Here is a 21,854-nt window from a genome sequence, read left to right as displayed (position 1 = left end):
GTTTTGTTTTGAGAAAAAAATTACAGCTTGTAAAACAGAGTCTTGAATGATAAATTCTAAATGTATACTTTAGCCATTAGGCTCACAAATGCAATTACATAAATTTCTGATTATTGGAAAAAAGAGAATAGAAATTACTGGATAAAAATTCACGTATAATTAAGATAATTTTCCTGAAAAACTGGATGAATTATAGTCCCAGAGCAGAAGGAAAGTGTGCTGATCTCAGTGCAAGCTCTCAATGCTGTGTAGAACAAGATTTTTCTATAGCTTATATTAATTCAATGGCAAAATTGAACAATAAATTGTCCTATGATATTATTTTTCACTTGTATTTTTTGTTTATGTAATATTAGCTTTAGGTCCATTTTTTCCTATTATTTTTTTTTGCTTTTCTCAATTTAAAAATTATACCTGTTATATAATGAAGTATACAGAGTGAGAGATGGGAATTTTTTTTTTGTTTGTCCACCATTTTTTTTTTTTTTTTTTTTTTTTTTTTTTTTTTTTGCTTTTTTGCTTTTGTTTTTTCTCCTAAAACAAGCTTTCTTGGAGTAGGCATTTGATAAAAATAGCCAAACTACACAACCAGGCTTGGTGTCCATCAATAGATGAATGGATAAAGAAAATGTGCTATATATTCCACCATAAAGAAGAAATTGTGTAATTTGCAGGAAAATGGATGGAACATGAGAATATGATGTTAAGCAAAATAAGCCAAACTCAGAAGATCTCATGTTTTCTCTCATATGCGGAAGCTAGAGAGGAAACAGGAACATAAAGCTGGGGAAGGGATCTTATGAAAATTGAAGGAAGTCTATTAGAGGAAAGGGATGGGCATATTGTTATATCGTGTGCATGTGTGAATATATAACAATAAATGCCACCATTAGATTTAATCATAATGTACCAAAATAAAAAAAACCTTATTGTTACATTTTTTAAAACAGTAAAAAAAAAAAAAGTCAAAAGCAACCCTTAATTTCTAAAAGACTTTATAATACTAACATGCAGTACCATGTAAATATATTTCAGAATTCAGAAAAGCAGCTATTCAATAAAGGCCCTTATTAAGCAGTTTTTAAATAGTCAAACAATAAAAATACTGTTCAAATGAAAGAAACGAAGAATTGGTTGTTGATTACTCAATGAAAAGTTGGACTAGAAAGCATTCATTAACTTGGATTACATAAACAGTCACTAGTTTAATTTTTCTAGTCCTATGAAGCCAAATGTTACTAATGATACTCTCCACAAAGGGTGTAATGTATTTAAAGGCAAACTCTAGTGAGCTATAATTCAGTCTTCAATTTCTCAAATTGTTTGGGGAATGGGGAGAATTTTACCTAATCTTCACTTTATCCTAAGTTAATTATAATATCACCATAATTGGATATTATTCACTTTAAATTATATACTCAATAAAATCTGGAAAACTTTTCATGTCATTATCATGCAGCACAAAAAGTACACATATGAATCTACTGTTAAATCATATAAATTATTATTTTAGAGATGAGGAGACAGATGTAAATATCACAAGTATCTCATATAATGACTGAGCATATTTTAAAAAAGTCTTTTCTTTAGCAAACATTTTCAGAATGTTCTACCATCATTCTGTATGCTACTCTAATACCAAATGTCAGTGTACTAATTTGAACTACTGCTCTTTTATCTGGTGACATTTTCATATAACTGTATCTTTCATTTTTTTCATTTAATTTAGTATATACTTACATGTGCTTTCTTCCCAACAGTCCAAACTCTCCCCACCCCCAAATATTCTGGTAATAGTATCCTGGTTTTCTTTTGCAGACCCACACTTTTACCCTCCTTCCAGGCAGGCACGTTTGGGTAAGGACTCCAATGCTAGTTCCAGGACTGGACAATAAAAGCGCCATGATCCTAATCATAGTCATTCATGAAAAAAGTGTGGCTGAAGTTAAAACAAGCAAACTAAAATCAATACCTTTCTCTAAACCTTGCAAGAAGTAATCCCTCTCCCCTTGAGTTTATTAACTGCACAAATGAAAGCCTGGAAGTTATTTGGACATTAAATTTTTTGATTTGAAATATCTGACTCAGCTGGGCACCATGACATATGCCTGTAATCCCAGTAGCTCAGGAAGCTGAGACAGGAAGTTTGCAAGTTCAAAGACGCCTCAGCAACAGCAAGGCGCTAAGCAACTCAGTTGAGACCGTTCCTGAATAAAATACAAAATAGGCTCGGGATGTGGTTCAGTGGTTGAGTGTCCCTGAGTTCAAATCCCATAATCCACCCCCAAAAAGAAATATTTGACTTAGTGGAAAGCAGTGGAAAGAAATAAATACATGAATTCCTGGATTCAGTCATACTTGAAGAACCAATCTAGAGCATTTGTTTATGATGACCAATGTATATTTTGTTTTATTTAACTGAGTTTTAATTGTTTTCTGTCAAGTACAACCAAATAATTACTCTTAAATGTACACTGTTTACTGATACATAAATATACTTTATTGAATTTTATATAACTACCCCTAACTTAAGCTAACATTACAAAATAATAATGGGACAAAATGACTGCTATGTTGAAGAAAATAAAATTTCCTGCAAAATTATTATTCAACCACTCTTTTGTTGTTTTGAAGATATTGTTGTTAGAGGCTTTAAAAGGACACTGATTTCAAATGAGGCTTCAGTAGGTTTTTCAGATAAGTAAGGAGAACTTATAGACCTCAAAATTTTTATGTTTGCTTACAATGCAATACAGTGTTTCATCAAATTTCATTAGGGATATTATAGCATTAATTACATCTTCACTTCTGTTGAGGATAAAAGAGAGGATCAAATAGTAAATAATTTACTTTTTTAGCAAAATATAAACAAAATATAAAATTTACTTATTTAGCAGAAATATAAACAATTAACTTCATATTCAATATGTGATGAGAAAATTTTTCTAATTTAAAAATTACATAAAGTGAATGATATTGCTGAGGAATTACTATAATATTCCACAAGGTAAGCAAACAAAAAACTTATTGGTTGCTGAATAGAATTATTCCAACATTTTTCCTACTGTGAAAAAGCAATTTCTTATTTCTTCAAAGTTCTGTACAAGAATAATAACTAAGTAAATCTTTTGAGTCCTACTAACTGGACACTGAAGTTTCCAGAGTATCTGTTTTGACATTTGGACCTTTAATAGCTTCTCATGCCTAAGGATTTGACATCTAGTTTGTGATGTTTGAAGAGCTTATTAAAAATAATCACTTGAAATATCAGCACTTATAAAACTGGAAATATAAACTCAACTTCATTTTATAAGAAAGTTATAGACATATCAGACACCTGAATCTACAATTTCACAATTTCATTTTGAAGACATGATGCTGGTCTATGTCACAGCATCACAAAATATAAAGTATGAAAAAGTTCTCCCCAAACATCAGCTATTAAATTCATAAAAGTTTAGATTATGAATGCTCATTTTTCATCATTGTTCCCTTATAAAAATGTTAAACCATTTTCCTTCTCTGGGTTCAAATATATATATATCAACATTTACAGTTCCCCACAAATACCTGATCATCTCTAGAAATTTTTTCTCCATTTTTTCCCCTTTCCATTAGCACTGAGTCCCATCTTAAACAGAATTCTGTCAAATATTATCACTGAAGAAACAAGCTGTGCATCATAAATATGTATTTGAATGATTCCTTTCCCTAGCCCCATATCATCTAGATTATAAAATTAATATATATAATACTTATAAAGAACAAACATCACATATACCCAACTGTGACCAACTTTCTGTTGAGCCTTCTGTACATTTTCTTCATTAAAAGGAGTTTTTTCTGTCTTAACAATACTTTTAAATGTTTTCCTTTTCCAACTGTTCCATGATATTTGAAGATCATTTTCCATCTGTGAGCAAAGAAGATAGTAATCATTTTGCTAAAGTTTAATCTTCCAAGACCCAATGATATAGTTTAGAGGGGATAGAGTAAACCTCTTCTTTGTTCACGGATTTATCAGAAAAATAAAAAGTGATGGTGATGTCAAATAATAAGATCAAGTCTAATTTCATTTGATGATTAAGTATGTTGCATGGAAGTTAAGTCAATATGACTGATAAAACATTTGCGACTCTACATTATCTTTCCTTCCTCTTTCCTAGGGGCATGTATGAAAACTCTTGAGTACTATATAAAAGTGAGATCACCTTACCAGCAACAAAAGATGCAATCCAGGATAAGTTATGATTCGTGCTGAAGAGGTAAAATGTGCAACCAAACTCCCTTTTCCAATAAGTAGCATCAAAATCTGCACTTGCATGCAAACTTTCAGTAAGACATTTCAACAAGTAGCCACAGAAAATACTAGATCACATAATACCAAGAATGTCTAATTTCCAAGTTGTGATTAGTTAGAAGAAGTAAATAATCAAAGAACAGTCTTCCTAATTTTCAGCATCTATTCATTAAGGGGAAAGAACTAGCATTGGTCATAGGAAGTTACACCCCTGGAGAACTCATCTCTGGGAAACTGGGCAAACCAGTTTGCAGCGCTTTTCTGTGCATGAGAACACTTAAAATCAAATCAGTAGGAAACATTATTTCAGACAATGAAGACATCACGTAATGCAGTTAATGAGGGCAATACTGCCAGGAGCACATTCTTCTTTATAGTGTGCTGTAACCATTTACAGCAAAAGAAGTGAACCGAAGAGAACAAAAATCTTCCAATCTCAGTTTGAGGCACAGATCAATCAATGACTTAATGTGATAGACCCACCTCTCTCTGTAAAATATGGCAAAGTTGCTGGAATACTTTATAATAATCAGATTCTGATATTTTAAAGATTATTCTTCCCTCATTTTCTCCCTAGTTTTATTCATCCAATGAACATTTATTGAATACTTGTTCAGTGTCTGGCATTGCATTTTGGACTGGGGAAAAGAGATGAAGAAGTTTAGCTTCAAATCAAGTAGAGGAAACAAACATTCAAATGAATTACAATAACTTGTTATAATAAATGCTAAAATCAATGTCAGCCTATTAGTTTTATCTAACTTAATTTTTAATTTCTAAGTAGTAATCTGTACAAATTAGGTCAGTCTCTGATGATGAATTGGTAAGGTTCTTTTCATTTTTCAAAGTGCTTTCACTGACATAATTGTATTTTATTTTCAAAACAACCATGTCCCATATGCAAGATTTCATTTTCTCTATTACAAAGAGAAAATAACAGTGAGAACTGAGTTAGTAGTATCAGAGCCAAGACCTCAGCTTTATTTCCTTTTTACACCAGAAGGATAACACACATAGTTTGCATACTAAAATTCTGTATGTTATTTATCCTTTGATTTCACTTTTTTGGTAGACTTAAAGTTCTTATTTCTAGTCCTGGAATAGAAAAGCTCTCATCCATTTTGGATAAGGTGTAGTCTTTTGAGAAAACTATTCGAAACTATCAGTTGTTTATTGTCAAATGAAATAATGGTGAATTTAGTCTTTCTTCTATTAATATCTGCCAAGAGTATCTGCTACAGAAGAAAACAGACACAGTATGAAGTTTGTGAGACTATGACAGATGCATGTACAAATGAATGGAAATTGCTACCTACTCAAGGAAAGCATGGTATTCAAAATTCTTATATCTTGCCAGGTACATTGTAAGTGTGGCAATCACACCATTACTATAGGCCTGAATTATATTGAAATTTTATCATTTTCTTTATGCCTGGTATATAGTAAGTGTTTGATGCATGTTTAGGAAGAATTTGGGTGTGGAAAGGAAAGAGTTAAAGTAGAAGAATCTTATCAGTAAGTCAACAAGCTCCACTCTGACAACAAACAAAAACACAGGGTAGAGGAGAGAGAGAAGGGGTGGAGGTAGTTAAGTAGAAATAACATGTTTATTTGAAAGGCAACCTCATCTCCCATTTAAAAAATTCTAGCTGTGCTTTTTGTGGATGCTATCTGCATAATTTGTGAGCACCTGTGAAAGGACTTTATAGAGAAGATATAGAGAGGTAGAGGCAATACTTTGAGATGCAATCTTTGTTACTTTTAAAAAGCTGAATAGTCTTACCTGCTCACCAGATGTCATCAATAACAAGTAAGTTTAACTTCCTATAGAAGTAACTTATGTACTTTTAAGTCCCACCCATGTGTAGAAATAACCCATTCAACAATGAATGAAAATGAAATTGGAAGGGAAGAATGTAAATTAAATGAGGGAGGTGATAAGTAAAATATGCAACAAGATCCAAAGAAAGTCTCGAAAACAAAAGAAATAAGTATTTTTTTATTCACTGACAGCTTTGCTCAGAGCAAAAACACATGGAAGGTCAACTATGAGCAGATCCCTGGTGAAAGCACTGCAGGTGGTACTCCAACCACTGCTCTCCACATGCCCAAGTAATTTCTCACTGTACTCAAACTGGCCATCTGTGTGCTCCGAAAATGACTACTGCTGCTATAAATCTCATCTGCAAGCATCCTGCCCTCCTCCTCCTGCTGAAATAACCCTACCTGACTCACTGAAGAGACCAGGGTGAGCACCAGATGATCTACATCTTAGATGGGAACCTGCACCCCAAGGAACAAAAGCTCCACCCACACAGAGCAGAGAAAGTGGTCTAGATTCTGAATCAGTCTGTTTGTAACTAGAGCAGAAAACAAAAGATATGTGAGAAGAAGATGCTTTAAGAAGTCATGCAGAGAAGAACTGTGAGTGATCAGAAACTGGGTCAGAAGACAAAGAAACATGATCCAGAAGAGAGTGTTGGGAGCAGCAGAAAAAGCAAGACAGAAGGGAACCTTTCTCTTTCCAATGGTAGAGAATCAACTCTGTCACTAGAGGGCAGAGAGGGAATCTGCTTGGAAGGGATGCACTGGTTACTTTCCATTTCTTAATCTCAGTTCATTTTCCTTGGGAATCCTTAAAAACTGGACACATGGCTAGAACCCCCGTCTTCTTCATTCCTAAGCTTAACCTCACCAGAGTAACCTGAGTGAGTTCTTTTCTTTGTAACCCAAAGAACCTAACACCATCTCTTCTGTCCTGTCTCCTTAATATCCCCTTAAAGAATCAGTGTTAAAAAAAAAAAAAAAAAAAAATTAGCAAAACTTCATTATATCCAACATTGTAAAAATATATCATATTTACTCTATTCAATTAATATACTCTCAAGAAATTATAATGCTCCAATGAAAAAGGAAAAAAAAGGTCAGGTAAATCTGTGGTTATCTGTTCTTTTTTAGCTAATTCAAAAGTAAAAACAACAAACTTCTGCTATGACTTTTCTTTCTTCTTTCTTTCTTCACAACAAAGCAAACATAGTGGCTTTTTTTGTTGTCACTGTGCTTAAAGCATGTTGGTTGCTTTTTTTTTTTTTTTTAACTCAAAGCTAAATTAAATGTATTCTTAGACTCTATCAATGTAGCAAAAAATAAATAAATTATCATTCAATTTTATGGGGCCTCACCCATTTTTCCTAGATTACTCTTGGTTATAGATTAGATTTTAGTTTCCAGTCAGAAAATATTTGGTGCAAAACTTTTTCCGTACTTACAAAGCATGCCCTGGGAGGAAGAAAAGGGGAAAGCAAAGACTGAAAGGGAGAAGAGAAAGCATGATAAGTAGAAAAGAGTAAGAAAAGATAAAGATGCCAAGGGAGGAGGAGGAACAAGGTATGCTCATAGTTACAAAGTCACCCACAGAACATTAGCACATTCTATCTCCCAGGCTTCGACATTAGATTCCTAACCCACCCACCCTACAGACAAATCACTTCAGGGAAGAGAACACCTAGGCTTTTCCATTCCTCATTCAAGCATGTTCTGCACTCTTCTTATTGACAGAAGAACAAGACTGACTGCTGGGTCCTGAGTCACAGCCTCCTTCCTCCAGGAAGTCATCAGGCATTACAATCCCTTGTTGAGTTTCAGTACACAACTGTCACTGTCTTGGTACCTGTTTCTGTGTTCCTAGGATCATATCATACTTTTGTCACATTCTCTCCTCAGAAGCTGAAACTTGACAAATAAATCCCATGCCCTGACATGAGCAGAGCTAGACTACAGAAAGAACACCTGTTAAAGCCCTGGATGTCTCGGTATTAAATACCACCTGATTCTCCACCACTGTGCCATGCCCTCAGACTAAAGCTCCCTGTTGCTCCATGCTGGACTCCTGGAGCTAATCCATTTCCTCTAAAATGCCTGGAGGTGGTCTAAAGTAACCTTGGCGGTGAGGTTGCTGTGTACCCACTGGAACTCAACCGTGTGCCCTACAGCTGAGACAAAGCCCCCAGCACTGTCCCACAATCAATCCTGGCCTGTTGACACAGACACAGACAGATGCTAAGATAAGAGAAAAATTCAAAATGGGAACAGCCTTCCAGTAATTATTAAGTGTTCATTTAACCCACATTTGTTTAGTTTCAGGGATTTGTCCATATAACAGTGATATAACAATGAGCAAGACAAATTTCGTACCCTATGGGATTTGTTTTATTTATCTGAATATACAGTCTGGAATTTAGCAACATATAAAGATGAAATCATGGTTCATTTGTTACCACAACAAATAAAAATATATGTGCTTATAACTATTACTTAATGTAGAGGAAGTATCTGGAATGCTAAGGAGACACACCACTTTTTTTTGAGTGGAAGAATCAGAGGTTTAAGAAATAAAAAGCTGCCCTACAAAGCAGATGAAATTAAAATACTAAGAAAAGCCTGTGTAACTGTAGGCAGAGAGAGATGCAAATGGATCAAAAGGTAATGAGGAGAGTGAAGAGTGTATTTAGATGCAGGAGGTGGATACTTCAACACTTATCACGCAAGTGCATACAGTTAACACTCGGGTGTGTGCAAACATAAACCTCATTTTCTATCTTGAAATTACATATTACATCATGAACTCCAAACATCCCAATCTGTCTAGAGAAAACACTCTCTGCCTTTCTAGTATTTTCAGTCCAGTTTTTTTTTTTTTTTTTAGCATAAACTGGTTTTGTTGTTGTTGTTGTTATTTTCTTGTTGTTAAATGTTTTAGTAAACTATTTCACTGCTGTGACTAAAAGACCAGACCAGCACAATTGTAGAAGAGGAGAAGTTTATTCGAGGGCTCACGGTTTCGGAGGTCTCAATTCATAGACAGCCAGCTCCATTCCCCCTGGGCTCAAGGTGAGGCAGAATATCATGGTGGAAGAGTGTGGCAGAGGGAAGCAGCTCACAGGGTGATCAGAGAGCAGAGAGAGACTCCACTCACCAGATACAAATATACACCCCAAAGCCATGCCCCAATTCCCAGCCTTCAGCCACACCCTACCACTGCAGTTACCATTCGGGTAGTCCTGTCAGGGGATTAATTCACTATTGGGTTAAGACTCTCACAACCCAATCATGTCTCCTCCAAACCTTCTTGCATTGTCTCACACATGAGCTTTTGGGGGACACCTCACATCCAAACCATAACATTAAGTCCCAGTCCTTGTTCAGTGTAAAACTGGAACCTCCTTCCCTTTTTTCCAAGCTCTCTTTCTGCGCCCGCCCCCCAACTCCTATGCCTTCTTTTCTTGAAAAGCCAAAAGCCACTCTGGCTGCTGGAAGTGTGACAGAAAGTTGACTACCCTGATGGACGTTGCTCAATTGCCCAAGAAAGTTGGGTGGTTGGTCTTGGTCATTTCTTTTCTTGTTGGCCTTTGCTTCTCCTGTCATTATTTAACCTGGTCTTGGCATTGGTATAGCATTCACCTATTAACGTTCTGATCGTTCATTCTCTCTGGCCTCTCATGTGGCTTCAGCTCTTTTCTGAGCACATAAGGTGATCTTCAGGTGCCCATATGTCGCTACCTTCACACTCTTCTGACCTGAGATGCCAGGAGCAATGTTGCCTCCCTTGCCTCATCTCTAGCGACAACGTTTGCATGTGCCATAACAGAGAAGAGATTCCTAGTCGGGCAACTAGAACTGCTGCTTCCTTCTCAGGTCTGGACCCTGATTACCTCCTGCTAAGGCCTGGTGAGGTCCATAAAAACTTAAGTATCATTACCACATCTTCCTTCCTTCTTTCTTAACTCACTCTTCCTAAAGTCCATTGAATCTTGAACAATTGTACAGATATTCCTACCCAGTTAGGTCCTGTAACAAAACCTAAACCAATGTCCAGTATGATTATCAGCTTCCTTTTAGTATACAGTGATAGCCCCTAAGATTATGCTTCTTTACAAAAACCTGACCACCAGGTATATACAATTAAAGCTGGCACAAATAAAATTCTGTCAGATAAGCAAATATTTAGTAAGCAGCATGCAAAAGACAATCATACACAGTTTTCCATATAATTACTTAGCATAAAGCTAGGAGGATTGTAGTTACACTTTTGCAAAAGAGGCTGGAGTCACCTGTGAATTTAAATCTGACTTCAGATTTAAATGCCCCTTCTCATGATAAATTCTTCTTGCATGGAAAGTCATCTCCAAAGTATATAAAAGAGAATCTCTTCAGGATGATTAACAAATCTTCCCAATGGTTCAGAGCATCAACTCTAGAATAGACCCTGCTTTAAGAAAAGAAGATTAGGGAGTTGGGGTTCTGGAATGCCCCACAGCTGTCACAGGAGAGGTGTCTAGACAGTATTTCTGGCTAGCTGCATATCATGAACACCATTTGTTTTGGCAGGGATAATGTTTTAATATGTTTTATGCTAATTAAAAATCAATGCTTTAAACCTTGTCCCAGCCACTTCTGAAACTTTCATTGATGGGACTTTTCAAAAATCATCTGAACACTCCAGGCATGCTAATTAAAGTTAATTGACCTAAGTATGTGTATATGTGTCCAGTGTATATGGGTGAGTATGTTTATCTTCAGTCTATACAACAGAGTATCAACATAAATCATAGGCAATATTCAGAATGAGTTTCTAATCTCCCCTCCTTGGAGAAAACCATAAGCTTTCACGGGATACATAACCAGCATCTCACTCCCCAGAGAACGAGAAAAGACAAAGGTGAGAGGACCAGGTGATAATGCACCATGGCTATTCACTTTTGATGTTAAAGTCTACATTAAAGCTCCATCTTTATAATGTCCTGGGATAGAACATTATAAATTAGTTGGGTTTCCTCAGAACACAGATGTGGATGCTGAGGGCTTAGTACCAAGTTCAACCAGCTACTCTGAAGAAAATGCTTAGAATTAAAAAAATTTTTCTCCTGTGACTTTTCTCCACAGGCAGCCTGTACAAGGAGTAATCCAAGTAACCCTGGGGAACAGTAATGGTTTCAGTGAGCTTCCCCTCTAACAGAAATACAAATCCCAGCACATAAAGACAACAGGAATGTTCCTAGGACCTGCAGACACAGATTTGCAGAAGTGCTGTCTAATACTTGAGCACTGAGAATAGGATGATCAGGTGCAAAACAACAAGGAATTATTTATTTATTTAACCATAATGAATGACTCTGTGCATCAGAGAGAGAAGTCAGCTAGCTTCAGAGCTTATTTAGATAAGACAAAATTTCATTTTATTTAGATAAAATAGCAATAGCATACAACAAGCCCTCTGCATGTAAGTTGAAGATTTTTAATATATCTGTTAAAAAGCAATACCAAGTTTGATATATTCAATAGAATACACTCTATGAAATTCTATATAATACAAGCATGTGAAGTATGATTAGCAGAGATCACTGCCACTGGTCAGCTCCCAAGGCTGCCGCAAATTAGACACATCCAAATAAACCCTTATCTTCATGACTGCCAAAACTACTCTTCAAATTTCTCGCCTTGCAAATGTTGTCAGCTCTTCATGTTATACCATATTTCTTCCTTTCACTCAACTCTCTATATCCTGTCACCACATTCTGTGTATTTTGTTTTCCAAAAACCTGCTAAAATATATTTTGTCTTCTCCATTCCTACTGTCAGACACCAACAACCATGTGCTTTGACAACTGGACAAGCTCTCCTTGCCTACTCTGTTTTCTTCAGTCTTTGCTCCACTCTCCCACGGGGATAGTCATAAATGCAAATCTTGATTCTGCAGCCCACCTAATACTATCCTTCAGTGCTTCCTTGGGATTCACAGAATAAATTTTATACCCCTTCAAATTTTCTCCCTGAAAACCATCTTAAACTCAACTCCAGTCAACCACTCGATTTATATCCATTGTTTTCAATAGTACCCATCCATTGAACTCAAATTTCCTCATGGAACACAAAACTATTTCTAAATATGTACAAAGCCACATGTGCACTGAGTTGTCATCTATAGACCAAAAATGTCACAGAGACATATTATAATCATTCAAAGGTATAAAAATAAACCTTTGAACATACATATCAAAGCAATTAGATGTTATAATTCCAAATTCTTATAAATACAACTGACTCCCCCACCTCACCAAACTGATTTATAGAAGAAAAAGCAGGCAATGATGTTAATGGAAAAGACATTGAAAATTGGGAAAGGGACAGATTTTCAAAAGGCTATTCCCATAGCTGTGGAGAAATTAAGAGTAGAAAGAACTTTTGAATGAACTGAAAGACTATTTTATACCCTTAGCTTTACAATCCATGCTTTTCTCCTGTTAATTAGACAGAGGTCATTTCTATTCTCCTTTACTGGTTTGAAATAACAGGTGATAATTTTCCAAAAATGTCAATAGTATATTTAGTGGGAAAAGCTAGTGTGTACACCAAAAGAATCCAAATGCTCCACTCTCCTTGGCAGTATTACCCATCAGTCTTCCAAAACAGATACCAAAAGAAGAAAAGGAAAATATCCATGTTCCTCAATGTCCAGAAGATTGTGAAAAAGGAAAACCACAAACACACAACCATCTAATAAAACTCAGCATAAATCTAGGAGGACTGTAGTTACTCTTTTCCTCAAAAGGACCTGGAGTCTCCTGTGAATTTAAATCTGACTTCAGAAGAACAAGCGAGAAGTCACTAGCAGGTTTATCTGTAAGTCCCATAAGCACTTTGCATCTGTTTGGCCTCAAAGAGAAATGTAAGTCTTCCACTGTTTTGTTCATAAATATGTACAGGTAAGAAAAGCATCACCAACATTACCACCTGCAGGAATAAGTCAGTTTTATGAGTAGAACTCAAAATGAATTCTGAGAAACACTAGTTCTATGAAATGTAAAAGGTGTTTTATGCACATACTCAAACTGGTATCATTGTCAAACATGTTTGGAAAACTCTTGAATAAAAAAAATTAAACATTTTCCTACAGTACATCACATATTTTAACATATTAATGGGTATTCTGAAGCTCAGAAAATGAACCATTCCAAATGAGTCATTTGCAGGAAATGAGTCAATTACTACAACTAAACTCTTCTTGACTGAAATGCAGGAGGACATAAAAGACAGATAATCATGAGCACATTAAGTCAGGTTCATACACATGCCATGAAATAATTTTTATTTTTTAAAATTGAGCTGACAATATATGGCAGCATTTGAAAGAACATTTTGTCATTAAGAAGGAAATAGATTTAAATCTGGAAAGGCAGGCAATCATGACGGAAACTAAATTTTGTTCAAAGTCCATTTGAATTAAGAAAAAGTTTTACTGAACATAAATGGCATGTGTATTTTTCTAAAAGAACTGTGCCTCCTTCCCATTATAACAGAATAATTATCACCATTTACATCAAAGATGCTTTCTAAGTCAGGTCATAAAAGCTGCATAAATAAGTGTCAATTTCCCCCAATATAGTTTTATTTCCATAGAATCTGAAAAAAAAAATTACCTAGATTTGTTTTAGGTGTGAACATCTGACAAAACATAACAAACATCAAATGTGTAATATCTTAGAATAGCCTCCATATTTTTTTCAGTAATGATGATAAAGTCACAACAATCACTCTGTGCAAATAAGATCACATCCCTTCCATGCACAAAATCATTTGAAGTTTTCCGCACATACTTACAAACCCACAGGCCCCGCATGAGCTGGCTGGGTGCCTTCTCCCTCCCTCACCTCCACCCCATTCCATCCACATTGCTGAGCTTCACTTAAGCCAATGTCATTTCTGCTTTAGGGACTTGATATGAATTCTTTTCCTAGAATTTTCATCAAATTCAAGCACCTTCCCATGTCCAGAGAGTCTGATAGTTTGAGATCAGAAGTAGGTATCAATATTTCTTAATAATAACAAGATTGAAAGAGGTCCAAGGTGGAACAGGTGAATAAAGGAATGACATAAAGGAAGATATTTACACAGAAAAACAATTTGTGCTGCATGTAACATTAGCACTTATTCCTCACAGTCAAGATATTTATAACTGTCATCTGCTCAATATTACACAGTGTAGTAACATTTTTAAAAGGCAAAGAACTTTAAATTATTCATTTATTGGGGAAAATAATTAAGATTTCTAGTTTACACCAACATAAAAGTGGAACTGTAGTCTATTGAGTGTGTTGAATGATCAGTCTTCATTTGTATGGTAACTAAACTATTTATGATATATTAAAATCAAGACTATTATTTGGACTATTTATTTTTCAACTTTTAAAATCAGATAATAAAATGAAATATAAACTTCCATAATAATATTTCTAGAAGGAAGTTTGTGTTTTATTGCTCTGCATTCAAATGAGCATGTCATGCCTTGCTATCTTTCCAAAAACAGCAACCGAATGGTTTCCACTTTAGCTCCTCCTCTAGCATCTCACCAGACAAGAACTCTATCCAGGATACAGGAATCAAACACTGTGCACGTCCTTACCCATCTAAAAACCACAAAAGCTTCACCACTGACTTAGTCAACATTATTATTCAATCTTGCTCTTAAGAAATTGGAATAAAGGTTTCACAGGTGGAAGCTGTTCTTACTAAGAAATGATGTTTCATTATTTGATGCATCCAAAATTTGGTACCCAAAAATGTGATAAAAACCTTGGAATGCTGTGAGTAGTTTTCAGCTGGTAGAAAAAAAATATATATATAAATGCTTGAAAATCAGTGTTAGAAGAAAACCTGAAATTTTCTATGATGCTTAATTGGTAGTCTGTAAGAACTATTAGTAAGCAAATATAGACTTTTGGGGTTGTGATTGATGGTCTTTCTGCCGTAAAATTATTAGTAGTTCAGAATAAAATTGAAGCCTATTTTGTACAGGACACATTCTCTTTAGTCATGAGTGACACTGTTTATAGCAGAACCAGAGCATTGAAGAATGAGCTAGGTAGACCGATCAAAGTAAATGAGTGAGGGACTAACGGCAGGATGCTAATCAAAGGGAATCGGAGATCAAGAGACCGCAGAGCATGCTGCCAATAGGAAAGCAAAATTCCCCAACATCAAGGAACCTGCATCACGTAACAAAATGTCAACAAGTCTTGATAATCAAGATATTTTTAAAGCCACTATAGTCATAGAGCACTGAACAGAACAAACACTGAAGACCTCTACATTAGTCTCCAGCCTTTCCCTGGTCTGTTTATTTATTGATTCTTTCCTCTCTGCCACAATGACTTTGATATATCTGATTGTTTAATCCCCAAAGTTTACTACAGCAAAAGTAGCATCACAAATTGCATTCAGTGTTCTAAATCCTACAATATTGTTCATGTTACACAGGGAAGGCAAGTCTTTTCCTTCTAAAACCATGACAAGGAAAAAAGAACAATCAACTATTTTAAAACTACTACCACCCTTTTCTATAAAAACAAAAGCTAATAAGTTGTCAAAAATAAAAATTTAATACAATTAATCCTGCTTTTATACCTATAGTTACTAGGAAGTCACCACTTATACTCAAAACAATAAAGGGAAGCAAATTTTTCCATGAACTGAATTTGATCATGATCCAATTAATGGCTTTAATTTTGCATGTTACAGATGCATGAAGCAAGTATGAAAACAGAAAATGCATTCCCTGAAACTGCTAAAGAAGAAAAAGATTCTAAAAGTTTGGCTTGGTTAGATAGATATGAGAGTTAGTTGATAACAGCTTATGACAATATTTTTACTTTCATTTTAAGAACTGTTGAACATAATACCACTTATTTCTCCTTAGTATGTATCACTTAAATATTTAACAGCTACTACATCTGCTTTGCACACTACTTTATTCCCAAGAGTTGTACAGTGGCTGAAGCATAACTGTAATACAGATCATATCTACTGAAAGAACAATTAATATTAAGAAGTAAAGAAATGAGAGCAGGGTAGAAGCAGATCAGTTGACAAATACTTTGTGAAACACATCTGGAATTTTATATATTTCTTTGTTATCCAAATCCAACTTAAATATTAATTTTTCTCATGAAATTATAACTGACAAGTCTTCCAACACTTCTTTAAAACTGCATTATTATAACTTGTAAGTACTGGAAAAAAAATCTTGGTTCTCTTCCCAAAATAAAAATTATCTAGAAGCCAAAAGAATATAATTGAGATCATTTCCAACATACAATGGAAGTGCTGCACTGAGTACTTATTTTTAATGTGTCAATTAGTTAATGCTTTCTGATTGAAATGGACATCCATCATGCTAAGTGAAATATGCCAGACTCAGAAAGTCAAGGTCGAATGTTTTCTCTTATATGCAGAAGCTACAGAATAAGAAGGAATTAAAAGAGGGAATCTCAGGAAAATAGAAGGGAGATCTGTAGAGTAGAAGCCAGGAACCAATGGGGAAGAGAAGGGAAGGAAAAGGGAAAAATTACAGCATTAAGTTGACCAAATAATGCCATGTGAATCTATGACTACATCACAATGAATTCCACTTTTACATATAACTATAATGCACCAATATTAAAAACTAAATAAATAGAAGGAAGACCAACAGAGCAGAGGAACTGGACTAGAAGGAAGGAAGAGGGGAAGAAAAAAAGAAACACTAGAAATTTAAATGAAGAAAATTGTTACATGCATTTATGAACATGTCAGAATGGAGCCCCTATTGTGTATAACTGTATTGCACTAATATATAAAATATTGGAAATATTCAATGTTCACAATTTTAATTAAACTATTGAATTTACAGTAGATGATCTCAAACTATTGTACTGGAATTTGAAGAAATCTTGTTTTTATTTAATTTTCTTCTTATGAAATACTGTATAAGAATTAGGTGATCTTAGATTTTATACTGTGAACTTATTCTGACATTATTTACTATATCTTACCCAAATAAGTTATTTACACTTACCAAGATACTTCAAGAAAATAGAAAAATAATCAAGGAACACTGGTTACATATATCTTCTTTATTTGTGATTTTATAACTTTTCTACCCAGACTTTTTTTGTGTGTGTGATCCCACAATTACTATGAAAGATAAATATGTCACTTTAATCTTTATTAAATCACCTCAAAATATTAACTAATTATCTTTAAACTCCTAACATTGTTATGTTTGTCATCTTCTTTCTATAAGAAGCAGATTTGCCAGGGCTATAATTAGTAAGAAGTTATATATATTCTTTATAATGTATAAAATCTAGATTATCAATATTATCTTTTTGTTTCCTATCTCTTGCTTCAAGAGCACAACTATTTTTCTTTTCTTTTTTTTTTTCCATTTCCTTGTGTCTCTTCTTTACCATAGCTTGAATGATGTTATCACTGTCTTCAGGAATATTCGTTATAAGTCACATCATAAAAAGGGAAAAAGAATACACTGAATGTAATACTTTGGGGTATACATTTATTTGTTCTTTTGTTTGGTATTTTCCAGTGCTAAATTATCTAAAACATAATCCACGAGTTTGATCTGCCTCCAAAATGGTCCCTAAACTATATCCTACTATACACATTAATCAACATCAATTTCTAAATAAGGACCTATAATTCATCTTTTCAGCTGATCTTACTGGTGACTTCATTTTCTGCTTAACAATAGAAGGATCCCTATCTGTTACACCACCTGCAATTCCCCTCAGTGCTTGACAAGGATTCCACTGAGTAAAAATGATGTTTGCAAAGTCTCATCTCATTGGGAATTTGGGTTGTGGGCTTTCCTTCCTTGCTTGCTTACATATTAATATGTGTAGGTTTACTATTAATGTTTTATGTATTTTCCCTGAAAATAGGGGTCTTAACAGAACCAGGGATAGAACATAAAATCAGACTTCTTATGGAACAGTGAGTTCAGATTTACTCATTTGCTATGAAACTCTGAGTAACCAAGATTGCTATGAGAAAATACAAAAACAGATTCTAGCTGCCAATCCCTGTTGACTACTCTCAGATGACCTGAAACACTTAGGCAAATAATTCCAACCCCATCAGGAAGGAATAACAAGAACAGAAGAAATAAAGGGTTCCTCAATGTTAAGTGTACACAGTATAACACAATATCATGTATTTGTTAGCTTAAAATGTCTAGCATTTATTAACTACAGCAGTAGTCATACGACTGATGTTTATTCAACCCTACTGAACTTGCTTTAACCTTTATGATCAGTTAAATATTAATATGTCTTATTGTTTAGTTATAGGTTATCACAAGTAAACAATTACTAAAATAATTAGAATACTTCATTGTCTAGTCTAGTAATGATCATACAAAATATTTTTGGTTTTCTCCTTGTGGCTTTTTCCTGTTCTGAAAAAACATGTGTAACTGCCAACCTTTTAATGCATAAAAAGCTGGCCAGGAAAAATAAAATTTAGAACATAGCATCCATTCCTTGAGTTTGTGTTGCTTTGGTCTCCACCTCGCCGACGCCTACTCCATCACCTGTGACCACTACGACCCCCGCTAGGGCTGGACCCTGGCACCTATCAAATAAATGTATCAAGAGATAAAGGTAAAAGAAGACTGAATTTTGACTAAATTGGAAAGAATTTTCCTATATTCAGAACCACACATGACACAAAGCAAAATTAAAGGGTGAGAACTCTACTTCAAATCATAGAGTACATCATGATGCATAAATTTGTATTCTTGGATGTAATTTAATGGCCCAAACATACAAAAATAAGAGACAATGATTCATCAATGATATACATATTTGTTAAAGTAATTTTACTGTTTAATTTTACTCTAAATGGAAAGTGAAATTTTCCAATTATTTCTTGATATAAAATTTTAGTAAAAATTTTACATGTATTTAATAACAAATCTTTGAAGCCATTGCAGTTATAGTGAAGTTACTTTGCAAATACCATTTTGAAATTCTCTATAACAATATCTTTTAGTTTAAAAAGTTGCTTAACTTCTTAGAAGTGATTTATTTTTTGCATATATTTGAATATTTCTACATGGACTAAAATTTTAGAATTAATATAGATATCTTAATATCTATAAAATTTTATAAATAGTCTATTATCACTATAAGTTTCCACAGTTGGAAACATAAAAATGTATTCTTTTAAAGGAAATTTTTAACAGTTTTTGAAATGTTAAATAACTGTGCAATAAAACCACACAATATTAACATGTATTTTAAGGAAAAGAGTTTAAAAATTCCATCACTGAAAGCAAATATTGCTCTTAACCAGCCCAGAAGTTATTCATCAGATTCTCTGGCAAGATTTTCATTCCATTTTCTACTCTCTGAATTGCATAGGAGGTTTCTAAGTGTCCAAGTGATCTATGGGCTATATAAATGCATTCCAAGAAGTCTTCAACTGCTTAAAATTATATGCAATATGAGATGTGTATATACATATATATCTTTGATATTCTCAAATGGACCTAAAACCCCAGTGCTATAAAATTGCTGCTTAGCATCCATTGCTACTTCAGTGCACAAGCTCACATGAATTCACGAGTGGTTTAAATGCACATGTGCTTTTTATTTTCTTGGTTACGGTGAAGGTATTGCTTAAGTAAACTAGAGAGTATCCAGATGAATTTCTTTCCAAGTATCCGATTCAAAGTTTATCTAATATGTCTTGGTTTTGTCCTCAAAGCTGCCGTCTTTAATATAATCCCAAGTTTCTCAATGAATCATCCGTGAAATAGAAAGTCAATAGGTAATGCCTTTTGGAATCAGAACTTTATAAACACATATACGTGCATCCACACACCCTTGAGACTCCTTAGCAAAATGGGTTAAAACACTTTAAAAGTTTTTCTTTTAGCTTTTGATTTAACATATCTAAATAAATACATTGAAAATAAGCTTTCAAGTATAGTGATGACAATACAATACTAAAGTGAAATGACCACCAAAAAAAAAAAAAAAAAAAAAAAAACCCTTAGGAAACACCTATATGTGCTCACCTTGCCCTGCCTTAGTATGGGCCATGATGATTATTTATAATCACATTGCCCAATGTTGTTCTCACTTTTTATGACAAGAAAAATCTCACTGGTTGTCTCAACTAGCTTGAGAGAACCCAACAGTAAACAAAGCACAGGGCCTCATTTGCAAAACAAGATTGATTGGCTATTTTGTACTTTGACAAGTAAGAATGGCAGGGTGTGGTGGAGGGAAGAAAGAAAAAGAAGAAAAGCTATTTTTTTATTTATATAATTAAAAATATATAAATAAAACCTACTTTAAATATAGTTTGTCATTTTCTCAGATTTATAAAGTGGTAACGATCTTGAATCTTTAAGCCAAGTGTACTGTTTGTACTTGTAAAATCATGTACATGCCTATTTTTTTTTTTTTTTTTTAATTCATCAGCCTTTTACCTCAACTTATTCAGTCTTTTAAAGCGGGAGCTGGTGGGAAGGGCTGTCTGTCAAAGATTCTTTATAATAGACATATTTTCTTTTTGATAACACCCCAAAGCATGTGATGCTCATTCTTGTGTACCCTTTTAACTTCTCAAAATTTAGGCTTGAATAAATTATTAGAGTGAGATTTCTGAAGCCTAAAACATTGCTTGTTTTCTTTAATTCTTATTGTGGTTAAAAATGCATGGCATGAAGTGTATCATTTAATCATTTTGCTCACAACTTATTATGGTTTGGATCTGAAATGTTCCCCAAGGTTTCACATGTTCAGAGTCGGGTCTTAGGGGGAAGTGATTGGATCATGAGTACTCTAACCTTATCAGGGGATTAATCCCTTGGTGGCTAAATGAACTAGTGGGAAGTGGGACCTGGTTGGAGGAAGTAGGCTATAGGTCATGGAGGGCATGCTCTGCCAGGGTTTGTCTTCTCTCCCAACTGTTTCTGCATTCTGGCTGCCATGGCCTGAGTGGTATTCCTCTGCCACACCCTTCTGCCATGTTGTTTTGCCTCACCTCAGGCACAGAACAATGGAGCAGTTGACCATGGGCTGAAAACTGAGAATACAAATAAATCTTCCCTCCTTTAAGTTGTTTTTCTGAGTTATTTGTCACAGTGATGCAAAGCTAATACACGATTAGTCCATTGTTTTATGTATATCTACTTTGTTATGATTCAATCTCCAGAACTCTCTTCATCTTGTAAAACAGAAATTCTATGTCCATTAAACATCAGTTCCCCATTGCCCCTCCCCCAGTTCTGTCAAATATAAGGCATTTTAATTAGATGGGAAAGTATGAACTCCTTGAAGAAATGAGCTTAAAATCTTTTTTGTATTTCATCAAAGTACTTACTGCATAGAATGTTCTGCTCAAAATACGTGTTGGTCATTGGCAGCATCTCTTTATAATTAGCATAAGAAAACACATTACATTATTTTCTAGGCGTCAATGGCACCTATGAACCAGGAGCTATTTTTGATCATGAAGAAGGTTCCAAGCAACCTGTCCACATTTTGTGTGCTCAGACCTTATTAATAATATTAGATGACAACAGAAAGTCAGACACTGTTTTCTGTGCTTTTAAATGTATTTATTGTCCTATTTTTGACGATAAATATATGGGTAAGTACTAATTCCCATTTTAGATGAGAAAGTGAAATAAGCTACTAGCCTAGTTTAT

The 21,854-nt window shown here is 34.4% G+C and overlaps 1 protein-coding gene and 1 long non-coding RNA gene across 13 annotated transcripts in view; both read right to left on the bottom strand.

The window, feature by feature from the left end:
- LOC306657983 (PTB domain-containing engulfment adapter protein 1) overlaps positions 1-21,854 on the bottom strand; it is a 260,729-nt gene that overhangs the window by 179,449 nt on the left and 59,426 nt on the right. The gene's annotated exons all lie outside the window — the stretch shown is intronic.
- Positions 854-21,540, bottom strand: LOC306658291. The gene is made up of 2 exons (XR_013763015.1): positions 18,614-21,540; positions 854-1,908 (listed from the first exon to the last, which is right to left on the bottom strand). It is a non-coding gene; the product is annotated as an uncharacterized lncRNA (long non-coding RNA).

This window comes from Sciurus vulgaris (assembly GCF_902686455.1).
Source record: "Sciurus vulgaris genome assembly, chromosome: 3".
Classification (NCBI taxonomy): domain Eukaryota; kingdom Metazoa; phylum Chordata; class Mammalia; order Rodentia; family Sciuridae; genus Sciurus; species Sciurus vulgaris.
Note: the sequence above shows the minus strand (reverse complement) of the source record. Positions and strands in the feature narration are given on the sequence as shown.